The 12,293-nt window shown below is 41.2% G+C and overlaps 1 long non-coding RNA gene across 1 annotated transcript in view; it reads right to left on the bottom strand.

The window, feature by feature from the left end:
* The window catches only part of LOC125440313, a 31,653-nt gene extending 19,754 nt beyond the window's left edge, over window positions 1-11,899 (bottom strand). Inside the window, exons 1-2 of the long non-coding RNA XR_007245668.1 lie at window positions 11,807-11,899; window positions 655-751 (exon numbers count right to left, since the gene is read on the bottom strand). This is a non-coding gene — a long non-coding RNA (uncharacterized LOC125440313). The remainder of the gene's footprint in view (window positions 1-654; window positions 752-11,806) is intronic.
* Window positions 11,900-12,293: the final 394 nt, after the last annotated feature.

Here is a 12,293-nt window from a genome sequence, read left to right as displayed (position 1 = left end):
ACAAAAAACCATTCCCTGGCTCCCATCTGTGGACCCATACAGGGGAAACAGGCCATATCATGGCCTGGGGGGTTGGTCCAGCTGTGCTTCACAGGCAGGCAGGGAAAAAAGATGCACCTTCATGCGAAGGCACATGCCCCAACCAACACACTGGCTGTCCATGAGACAGCTGGCTGTGCAAACGGGTTGGGGAGAGGGTGGGTTCATATAACCTGCCTTTCCCCTGCTTTTATTGGCCCATGCAGAAAGGACCATAGCACTTTGCCATGCCGCCTCTGGCCACTGCAGTGCTCCCCCTGTCTGGATTAATTTGCCTTGTGTGCTGTGGGGATGACCCATATAGATCTTGTGTGCCATGACCTATGTACAACTTGCACAGAAGAGTGAACCCTCTACCACTTGATTTAGTTATCTTTTCCTTGCCGGTGTAGGTAGCAAGCTGCCATTTCTGCTGAAGGGAGTAATGCATTCTACCTCTTCTATTTTCTAGAAATATGAAACCATGATTTATGAAGGATTGTGACTATTAAATTCGATGGGGACTTTAATTATCATTTTAGCCTAACAAATTGAATTGTGTGCATCTTTCTGATGAATTCTCAGTAGAAAAAATGTGTTTTCTTTCCTTTGCAGAAAGAAAAGAATTCATCTCACCTGTATTGGATACATATGCACAACTGGGCATTCCTTGCCAATCAGACACTGGATCCTGTTTTTATAGGCTTCCCTGTCTCTGAGTTCTTCCCAGGAGCTGCAATAAACAGATACCATTTTAAATCTAATGATTTTTAAAGAATAATTTGAGCAGATGTTGACTGTCTCCTATGTGCACAAGAGCCCCACATAATGCCTTAATGTCTCTTCTGACTTGCAACATTCTCTGCAGGATGCAGCATAATTTCATCTAATTGGAAAGGATGCGTGTTCATTTCTGTTTTATTTTATAAGCTGAAGTCTACAAAGCATGGAAGTGAAGTTCCAGAGCCAAAGAGAGCCATGCCCACTTCCCAGCTTCCACAACCCCAATGAGGTCACACACTTACCTTCAGGTTCTTTTACTTCTCCTTCAGGATGAGAACCATGGCACACCATCCTGCTACTCATTTTTGGGGTTGCCCCTAAAACATTTTTTAAAGCACACAACTTACAACATAGAGGTGGATTCAGCACAGGCCTCAAGAGCAGCAGTGCACCCCTTGGTCTGTTTGCACACTTCCGTGTGTGTGCCCCTGGAGCCCCTGTGGCTCGTGGAGCCACCTTTAGATGGGGCCTGCTGCTTCCCCCCCTTATTGCCTGCGTCACTCTACAGAGATGTGGGGACATGCCCCCACGTCCCTTGCAACGCCTCGGAGATGGAGGACAGGAAGCGTCTCCTCTGCAGAGCAATGCAGGCAACAGGAGGTAAGAGGGGGGAAAGCGGTGCAGGGGAAAATGGCACCTTCCACTCGGTGCTGTTAGCTCAGCATTGGGTGGATACCATCATTTTTTAAAAGACTCACTAATCCAGCAAGTCACAAAAACCACCGTTGTGGGGGGAATAGGCTGCTGCAGCTGTGCTCTAGCAGCTGCAGTGGTGCAAAGTCTTTACCCACAATGACATTTTTACCAGCGGCACACTGGTCTTTGTGGCCCGTGCAGAATCTGCCAGAGAGTGACAAACAGGAGCTCAGAAACCTGGCTATGAGCTGGATTGCTTGACATGCTGAGTGTGACAAAGTGAGAAGTGTTGCTGTGTCTCTTCAATTGAAGTAATGGTCTTAAAATATTTTACTTTGGCTATATTTGGACACCTAGCATGCTGTAGCGGCTATTGTGTTGGATTAGGATCTGGGATACCCATGTTCAAAGGCCCATTCTGCTGTGGAAGTTTGCTGTAGGATCTTGAGCCAGTCACTCATCCTAATTTGTTGTGAGGATAAATTGAGTAGGGAAGAGGTGCCATGGTGCCATAGATTATCTGCTTGGTACACAGAAGGTCCCAGATTTAATTCTTGGCATCTCTGGTTGAAAGGATCAAATAAGAGGTGATGTGAAGGACTCTTATCTGAGACAACAGAGAGCCATTGCCAATGTGAGTCAACATGACTGACTTGGGTGGACCAATGACCTGATTCAGTATAAGGCAGTTTCTTGTGTGGATTTTACAAGCCAAAACGCATGGTTTACTTAAATAAATACAATATATAATTGACAAAAGTTAGCTCATTTTCACAAGTGGCTATATTTTATTCAAAAAATTAAAAATTAGGAGGGGGCTGCTCATATCTGGTAGGCTGCTTGGCTGGGTGGGATAGGATTACACGGCCTGTACTAAATTAAGCTCTTTACTATGGAATCTGAAGAGAAGAAACGGAATATTGAGTGACCGTATTTTTCAATGCATATGCTAATAGGAACTCATTTTGTACTTTAAATGGATTGGCAAGGTGTTTTCTAGCCATGAAATATTTCATTGCCCAAAATTTCTTTTGGCTCATTTTTTGTAGGCACAAATACAGTTATAGGAAAGTACTAGTACTTTTTTTAATCATTTATAAAAACTGAAATGCAGCATATGTGGTAGTATTATATAGACCCCTTGGTGATCTTCTTGAAATATGAAATAACTGTAAATTATTTTACCTAAAATGACAAGCACAGAACACAAATGGAAACATGCAAAGGTCTAGAGCCATGAGTTTTGTGGATAAGCAAAAATAGGCAAGAAATCACTTTCAGACAAGTTATTATTTTGGAGACTCACTTAATGTTTCCGTAGCCCCACTGAGTTCACAGTGTTCACAGTAGGGCTGCCAGGTCTGAGTGAGGAAATTCTTGGAGATTTGAGGGTATATCCTGGAGAGGGTAAGGTAGTGACCTCAGCAAGGTATAGAGTTCACCCACCAAAGCAGCCATTTTCTTCTGGAGGACTGATCTCTGTAATCTGGAGATCAGTTGTAATTAAAGGAAACCTCCATGACCCATCTGGAAGTAGTCAAACCTGGTTTGTAGCCATACCAATCTGTAAAGTACAAACAGATCTGAAACCAATTTACCTTCAGTTGTTGATTTCAAAGACCCCGGGAAACAGTTGTATTGAGAAAGTGCCAAACGAGCTGGATATGGTGCCACAGCTGCACTGCCCCGCCATTCCCAAAGGGAATTTCCTGCAGTGTGGGGAGGCAAAGAACACAAAAAGCTGCCTGAAAGCCCCACTGGGTTTAATGGACTTACACCACCGAAAAGGTGAACTTAACACCAAAAAGCTGGCATAAGTCCACAACTCCAGCTGCCGACGTAATGGGAGCAATGGCTGGGTGGAAGCCAACTACAGTCAGCTCCTCCTCTGGTCATGCACCTGAACCACTTCTGCTACACCAGCAGCGGAAGTGCAGGGACACTGGACCTGTATTCAGGACTGCATCCCACTGGTATGGAGGCCCACAGTAACTAACCACTGTGGGAATCTGCCCCTCTGCTGGGGCAAGTCCTGGCATAGCCCCACGCAACTCCCAGCAGTGGATTTGATCCCCCACCCCTTTGGATGGGGCTGATAGAATGTCAAGATTCTTTGAATGGAAACCAGAAAATTGAAAAAAAAGTTTTAAAACTGTTTTAAATTTGTACTGTAGACACACTTTGACTACCTAGTTACGGAGTGGCCTTCTTCAAATAGAGGAAGGAGTTTATTCCCCTATGATCAGGTATAAAATCAAGAGAAATTATGACTGAACGATAAACACAGGACCAACATCCAGTTATCTAAAATGTCACAAGCTGCAGTAAGAATAGCTACAGAAGAGAACATTTAAACAACTCCCATAAAAATACCCAAATGCCAAACTGAGAAATTTCATGGGTCAAAAACCCCAGCAATTATTCTCCGAGGAAAGGTGATGGTGACCTATGAAAAGTAAAGTTAGCAAATTCCTTGTGCTGCACTTCATGTGTCAAAATTGTGTTAGGCAGATGCTTTCTTTGGGTAACACTGACAGATGGTTAAATTGGGGTATGCTATGTGAAAAACTCTTTGAAAAATTGCTACCCTAATACTATGTGATTGACAATATAGTGGGGTAATATAGCAGATGGAAGGCAGGTTATGAGGGAAAAGAAACCATTTAAGAAGTTATACACATTATTTTGCGGTGGAAAAGTGAGAATGCAATGCATGGTGATGCCAAATGATGTAGGTAGTAAACTGTTTGGGACTGTCTTGATACCCCCACTAATCAGTCATGTTCCTATTAATTTCTGCACCCCACTCATTTCTAATAGGTCTGTTTCACATGCAACTTCTTTCATTGCACATGAGCTCTAGTGTGTACTTATTATGTGTCTAGAACTGAATATGTGGAAATGAGTGTACTCTCACAATAATATCTATATCATGCTGCCTTTAAATTTATGAAAAAATATGTTTTAATTTTATTACATTTGCTCTTCCTGCACTGCTGGGCTACTGGAATCGGTTTACTTCTGGCCCTTTGTAGCATTTCAGGGAAGAATCCTACCATGAAATATACTAGTAAGTTACATATCTAGTCTGCATCTCAGGTGACCTTTAGACTTATTATCAATGTCCACTTTGATAACTTTCAAGAAACTTCTGTTCTTTACGATAATGAGAAGGATCGTGGATCAGTGACAGAGCACATAATTCTCATGCAGTAGAGTAATAACATAAGAGCTGCTGTACAGATTCAGATTAATGGCCTACGTGGTCCAGCATCCCGTTTCTCTGAGCAATCAGATGCCTCTTGAGTGTTGTTGTTCTCAGTGCTGGTATTCAAACTGTAACTGCCCCTGAACATGAAGTAATTGTGGCTAATAGCCCTAGTCACCATTGATAGACCTTTCCTCCATGAACATGTCTAAATGTGTGTACTCACACAATAACATCTATCATACAGCCTTTAAATATCTGAAGAACATTTTAATTACATTTACACCTCATCTTTCTTTCATCGTGGAATTCAAGGCGGTGTTTCCTATCCAGGCACTGACCACATCTAGATCTTTATAGCTTCAATGAGGTTGCTGTGGAAAGTGTCTTCAGCTCTAGACTTCATTACAAGCCAGCATCTGTACCAGACTCTACCACTTGTGTCTTCAAATAGGCCAATGCAGGCTAACAATAATATTTTTATTGTAACAGTAGCTCTATTAAATGCACCTTCAGAGTACAACCAGCAATGGATGAATGACAAGAAAATACAGTTAGGAATTTTTTTTTTTAATAAGCATGGTAATGTCTATACATGGATATGCTAGAAGACCAACATGAGAAGAAGGTCGTCTTGATTATTTTTCATACATACATTTTACATGAAAAAGCTCTATGACATCAGTTAGTTGATGTGGTGAACTGAGGTATGCAAATGATTTGCTACATGGATCATTAATATAATTTTATGTGCAGTTTCCACATGGCCACTATTTCATACTTAGTAGAGCCAAGTTGAGAGTCAGGGACATTCCAACAGCCCTGGAATAAGCTGGCTATTGTCATCATTGTCACAATAAAGGTCTGAGCTGAGCAGCCCTTCGTTCATTGCTGGGCTACTGGACTCAGTTTTCCTCAGGCCCTACTTGTAGCACCCCACGGATGAATTCTACCATAAAATATACTAGTAAGTTGCATAGCTAGTTTGCATCTCATGCAACCTTTGAAGTTTGATCCATTTCCGACACCTAGCAAGGTGATGATCCAAAATGTGCATGTTAGTAGTGGGTGAGTGACCTTTCTCTGCACAATATATCTATGCCATTGTGAAGTGAGCTTGTAGGATGAAGCCTATAGTAGGCCAATCTACTTTTCCATTTCTGGAGGAACAGAATAATATGCCATCAGCAACACTTCATGTTACTTTAGATGCATGGTAAGGGGCAGTATCCACCTGCTCTTCCACCTTGCAAGGAATCTCCACCTATTCCTTCAACATATTTGTCAGATGGCTGCCAAAATCCAGGTCTGAAGCCAACACTTTTGAAACCCAAGTCTGATTTGGTACACTCTAGGTTTATTCAGCTTTTACTTGAGAGGCAATGTATAGCCTGTTATATGACATCTGTTTTCCCTTCCTGTGAATTACAATCTGCATTTGTAAAGCACCGCTCGATATAGACCTGAAAACAAAGGAAGTATTTTAAGGCATTTAGACAGACGGTGGTATAGTGTGTGTTTAATAAATTGTGAGTTATCCAATTGGGATTCCCAAGTGCTGTGTCACTCTGCCAAACTAAAAAGCACATCAGGACGTGAAAAACCTATTTTTGAATGCCAGACTAAAATAAAAGGGAGCCCTGGGAAATAAAAAATCTGAAATAAGAAGTCTGACATAATATTTACCTGGATTTTATACTCAGGTGCTTTGGTTGTGCAGAAATTCATCTAAGCTATTTTAGGAAGAGTTTCAAGTTTGGTTTGTAATACAGTATGTTTAGAATCTGATGGAGACAATCTCTCTCTTTTATTTACATTTCTAAGCAGTAGAATTTTGTTTGGCTAAGACCCTACAAATTAGTTATGTCAAGAAGCAAGTTATTTCATTTGGCATTAAACTTCTCATTTCACAATATTGTATGAGTGCTACAACTTAATAACACTGATTTTCCTACTGACTGGTTCCTGACCAGCAACAGTCTTTTAGTAAATGGACTTTTTTAGAGTTAGATGAGTATTTTTTTTTTAGTACAGATCAGATATTTGGCACCCTCATGAAGATAGTATTACATGGAGGTTTCATGGAACTATTTGATACCCTAGAACTGTAGGACAACTCTGAAAGTATAGAAGACTGGTGCATTTCTTTTTTTTAAATTAATTATAGTAATTGTGAAAAAGGGTATTCCAAAGCTAAACAGCAATAATAATTTAAAAATTCAACCCATTATTTTTGGGGGGTGTCAGTCTTGTCTTTCTCTGACTCTTCTTTTACAAGGTATGGTAGCTACCATTTTCTCAACAAGTGCATAAGCTATGTTCCTCAAGGGGAGCAGGTAATGAGATGCTATGAGCTTTCTTGAAGGACATGGGGTACAACTTTACTTTTGGGTGTCCTCCCAATGTCTGCACTGTTGTGCTAAATTTCCCCTTGCAGTCTCTGCTTGCCTGCTGCTTTCCAAACTTTATCCCTTGTCCAGGCAAGTCTTCCTCATTGTCCTCTTCTTGATGCCTGCCTGCCCAAACACTTTGCCCTCCTTGTGCCACCAAATGCCTCTTCCTTGAGCTACTGTCCTTCCAGATACTTGGCTGCAGTGCCACATTCTCTCACTGCATGCTGTTGTCTGTGTTGCTGTGTGTTTGGAATCTTTCCTATCAATGCTCCCATAAACTTCAATCTTAAACAAGGATGCATTTCACCGCTTCAAAAAAAAAGGCTCTTCTGTCTGAAAATGTAGGTATACTTAGGAGAGTTCTACAGTCCCCTTAAACTTGGTCAAGTTTGGATCAAAACCCATGAAGATAGAGATCTTTAAAAAGTGTATGTGTATCTTCTATTACAATCAATAGGAAATAATAACAAAGGAAAAAATATGAAAATGAAGCAATAATAGTGAAGTGCACAGTAATGAAACAAAACTGTACAAAACAATCCAATAACAGATTAGATAATAACAAAAAACCCAAAACAAAGCAAACTCTCATGCACAAGTTTAAGACAGGGGCCTTGTATCCTTTGGAATCCGAAGGAGGTGGGCTCAGTTTACTAAGAAGTCAGAGGGAAATGCTTGGTACCCCATGAAAGGCAGATTGTGGTTCAGTCACCGCTCTCTTGCCTGGGTTTTAAGTATAACCCCATGCTACTTGCTCATTATTTGGACAGTGATGATAGACGCTTGATGAAAAATGAACACTGGGATAGTAATGACTGACAAACCCCCCCCCCACTTTGAATGTGTCTGTAGTCCACAATATCAACACAGAGCTGAATTATTTGTGCTCTTTGAATTAGCACAAAAATTGTATGCTATTTGACAAGTAACAGTTGCAACCATGTATTGACAGGGAGATTTCAGATACATCTACAATGGAACTAAAACTAAAGAGAAATAAAACAGGGGGGAAACTCACATGAGCTAAATAGTAATGATTTCATACACTCTGGCAAAAATGGCAACACAGTAAGTTTCTGAGGGAATGTCTACTCCTTACTATGTATGTAAGTGCAATCAGTTTGCAATTGACTTGTGGTGACCCTCAAGGGAAGTGAGAAGCTGAGATTGTTTGACATTGTCTTCCTCTTCAAAGTTTTTTTGGTGGTCTCCCATCCATGTACCAACCCTACTTGGCTTTCAAATCTGACAAAATTTGGTTTTATATTGCCTTCCCTCTCATACATCTGACTTTATGGCCCCCTCTCTAACAAGTGAGGCCCTGGTCAGAATACTGGATTGACACCCACAAATTTGTCTTCATTTATTTTTCTGGTGTTGTCCATAAGCCTCCATTTGAGTCTCTCTCTCTCTCCATTTTGATGCTAAGATCAGCTTCTCCCTCTCTGTCACATTGGGTCAAAAAACAGGATTTCTGGCCATTTTCATGAACAATGGCAGAGTAAGTAACATTGCATCTAACTCAACTAAGATAATTGGAGTTGAGCACAGATTTCTCTAAGAGAAGCTTACCTTGTCAAAGTGTCTGGCCACTGGATTATTAATTGAGGGATCTCAGTAATTCATTAGTGTGTCTTTAGCCACAAAAAAGATCTATTGCATTGGCATTTATCAAAAAATCTCTCTTGGCTCAAATTGATCTAATTTAGATCCCTTTACCTACCATTCTTATGATTAGACAAAAGCTTTTCCAACACTCTTCATTAGTTTCAGTTCATATTCTGGATTATTCAGTTAATTTTGCCATACAAAAAGTGTTCTTTCATTTTAACTTCCCAATTCTCTTTAGCAGCAACTCTTTAAAATTTCCATTTAAAGGCATTAATTACACTTGCTACCATTGGTAAATAAATTCATATTGAAATTATCTATGGCCATTTCCGCACGGGCGGAATATGGCAGCCTGGGGACGGCAAAAACACCATTCCCAGGCCGCCATTCGCACAGGGGGCACAGCTGCTTCGCAGCCGCGCCGCCCTCGCGCTGCCTGCCCGGCGCCGAGGCGGCGTTTCCAGAGTGCGCTGGGAAGCGCACTTTTCTGAAAATGCTGGCTGGAAGCTGCTGCCGTGCAAACGGCAGTGGCTTCCCGGCGATTCACCCCCCCACTCCCTCCCTTCACTTACCAGCTCTCCGGCCCTCCGGCGCATCGCCGGGGCCTGGGGACACGCCCCCCTGCTCTGCAACACGGAAGTAGGCGTGCAGGGCAGGGGAAGCGTGTCCCCAGGCCCCAGAGACACGCCGGAGGGCCGGAGAGCAGGTAAGTCGACCGGGCGACGGCGCCCAGCGGTGTCGTCGTCCCGGTTCTTTCTGGAACCGTCCATGCGGATGGTCCCAGCGTCGTCGGGTCAGCGTCGGAAACGCCAACCCAAGCCCTTCTGCCTCCGTGTGGAAAGGGCCTATGTTAGAGAGATATACATTAATTTGTGCTCTTAAACATCAAAATCGTAATAATTAGATAAAAACTTATTCTTAAAGAATGTCAAGTACCATTCACATAGGGAAGAACAAAGAAAAGAAGATAAATGAAATAAACTATCATACTCATATAATTCGTTCATATTGAGATTATATATCATTATCTATATGTATTTTTAAAATTTTAATAGAGATTAATAGCCAAATTTTAAATATCTTCTAACATAAGAAAAAATAAGATTTTTTTCATGACATTTCCAGCAGTAACTCCAATATTTTTTATCCTTTTTCTTGCAATCTTTTAAGTTAATGATCTTTAAAATATCCTGGTTTTTTTCTCTGGCAAATGTTCTTGAAATTTCAAAAGAATCAATGTATCTTCTTCCAGTTTCCTGGTGGGTGATCTTTTATATTTATTAGTGGCTTTTAGGTGAGTTCTACTTGTCTTCCCCTGCTCCAATCCCTGCCGATGGCTCTTATCCCAAATACTCCAATTAGATACTATGGGAGATTGGAGGAAAGTGTCAAATAGTATTCTGCAACAGGAAATAGTAAAATTGGGGCAGGGCTTTTTTGCATGAATGGAAGTGTCTTCTGGTCATATTGCAGGTCCATTAGATTCAAAGCGTACTATCCAGGTAATATTCCAGTCCCATGCAGAGTTAGGATTTTTACAGCCAATTGATTTAAATAGTTGGGCAGGAACTAAACCCATGTTTTACTGAAGTCCATCCAGTTTATTCTCCTCTGGTAAGCATTCTGTATTTTCATTCATCTTCATTTTTTTCACTACTTGAAATACTTGGACTGTCACTCGTATCCAGGAAACATTATGCTTATTCCGGGTGACACAAGTATTAACTAACTGAAACACCGAGAGTTACTGAAAATCATTTTTCTTTTTGCCCAACAACAACATAAAGTCCTCATTTGCTTTTACAGTCACAAACTCTCCTGTAGCAGATTTGTTATATAGTATGATCATTATATTAAAGCATTCATTGTCCTGTCCTATATAAACTGTTCCACGTATGAGATTCTCCAGCGACCAAATCCTCCTTTGCTGGCCCCTCCATACACAAGAGCTTACCTGAACATTAAAATTGGGTCCAGACACAAATTGTATCCTGTCCATGGTTTATTTAAGAAGTCCAAATGCACTTTTTGTCATCAGATCTCATATTACTTTGGTTAAATGCTGTCCCAGATTTCTGACCCGGGCAAACTTCAATGGAAATAATCTATACTCTATCCAATCTGAAATGGGTGTAATGCATGAGATCCTGCCAAGTCTATACAAAACTTTTGTTTTGGATTGTGTGACACTGAAAAAGAGCCATAAAACTGAATCATTTTTAGCATTGCTTAAAATAATATTGCCTTGATTGGCTTAGATTTTGAGAGAAAGAAATGTATTTTAGAACCAGCTGGTGATAGTTAAAGATGTTACAGAACACCTGCAAATTCAAAGCTGCTTTTGGATCATGTCCCTGTGCTTATTTTTGCTCTTTCTATGACATGACATCACTGCTTTTCCCTCAAGGCCAGCAACCAATGACGTGAGGTCACAGCAGGGCAATTCATAATGCAATGACATCACACTTTATGCTACATATGCCTAGATGTTGTGAACAAGTCTTAGCAATGACATGAAGTCTATCACATTTTCTGTGCTGCTTGTCATTACTGACTTTAGGATGCTTGAATGAAGGCCGTTTCTCTGACTCCCACTTGCTACATATCTTTCTAGCCTCATGCAAATGTGCACTGGCCAGTTTTGAAAGTTGCAGTTAGTGCAAGATGACTGCAAAGATTTCAGGAACAAAATCTGTGGCACAGTAAGCCTCTGATTGCCTATTACAAATGCTGCTTGTCCATAAGGATTCTTCATGTGTCAAGGAAGTCTAAAGTCAGGGCAAGCAGCAGGCAAGGGTATGGTCAGGCAGTCCAAAGTCAAGGCACAGGCAGGAGATTAGGCAGGCTGAGAGCAGTCAGTCTGAGGAAGACCAGGCAGGTGGAGTTTACCAGGAAGTACACTTGTTGCACCCCAGCAGAGCCAAGACCTAGACAGGATTTATAAAAGGCCCCTTCCACATACGCAAAATAATGCGTTTTCAAACCACTTTCACAACTGTTTGCAAGTGGATTTTGCCATTCCGCACAGCTTCAAAGAGCACTGAAAGCAGTTTGAAAGTGCATTATTCTGCATGTGCGGAATGAGCCTAAGAGATTCTGGCTAATGAGGCAACTTCCTAGGTAAGAGGAGTGAAGCTTCATTACTTACTCTGCTTACTCTGATGCCTGATGCCTTTTCCAAGAAGATTCCAGTATAAGAAGGCAGGCAGACTGGGATTAAAATAATTCAAGTACGGGAACGCAATGAGATAAGATGAGAGAGGCAGTAGTGTTTAGTTCTCCTCGTCTTTGCACTCTGTTTTTGTTTTGCTTGAAAATGGAAACACCCCCTCTCCACTCGAAAATCCTAGGAAAGGCGGGGGGGAGAATCACTTCCATGCCAAGTCATGCATCTCAAGTGAGAAACATAATTGCCTCTGAAACTGGGACACATTCATCTATTTGCCTGAAAATTGGCAGAAGAGAGTAGTATAATGAAGGATATGAGGCCAGAGCATTTCATCCCAATTGGAAAGAGAATAACAACAGCAGCAAAAAGTTATAACTGGAAAGTTGTTTCCCGCTAAAACAAATGGAAACAAATAACAAATTAGGTTGTGGTGGGTGGGAGCAAGAATTCAAGTAGCTATCATAAACAAAAAAAA

This window comes from Sphaerodactylus townsendi, linkage group LG10 (assembly GCF_021028975.2).
Source record: "Sphaerodactylus townsendi isolate TG3544 linkage group LG10, MPM_Stown_v2.3, whole genome shotgun sequence".
In the NCBI taxonomy this organism is placed as follows: Eukaryota; Metazoa; Chordata; class Lepidosauria; order Squamata; family Sphaerodactylidae; genus Sphaerodactylus; species Sphaerodactylus townsendi.
Note: the sequence above shows the minus strand (reverse complement) of the source record. Positions and strands in the feature narration are given on the sequence as shown.